Source organism: Sinocyclocheilus grahami, unplaced genomic scaffold, assembly GCF_001515645.1.
Source record: "Sinocyclocheilus grahami isolate Dianchi unplaced genomic scaffold, SAMN03320097.WGS_v1.1 scaffold577.1, whole genome shotgun sequence".
Lineage (NCBI taxonomy): Eukaryota > Metazoa > Chordata > Actinopteri > Cypriniformes > Cyprinidae > Sinocyclocheilus > Sinocyclocheilus grahami.
In genome coordinates, this window is record NW_015505756.1 from 388,429 (window position 1) to 388,664 (window position 236).

The window sequence follows — 236 nt, forward strand, 5'->3', positions numbered from 1 at the left end:
GAAAAACATTTAAAATAAGATGAAAAATTGTGATGGCTGTCATAATCAGTAACAGAATATTTCCACACTACAGAAAGTAAATCTAGAATATTTTAAAACAAGGGCGCCATCTTCAGGAATGAATATAAAACTGCACACACATCTCTCTTCAAACACACACACACACACACACACACATACACTCTCTCTCTCTTTCACACACACACACACACACACACACACACATACATACACAA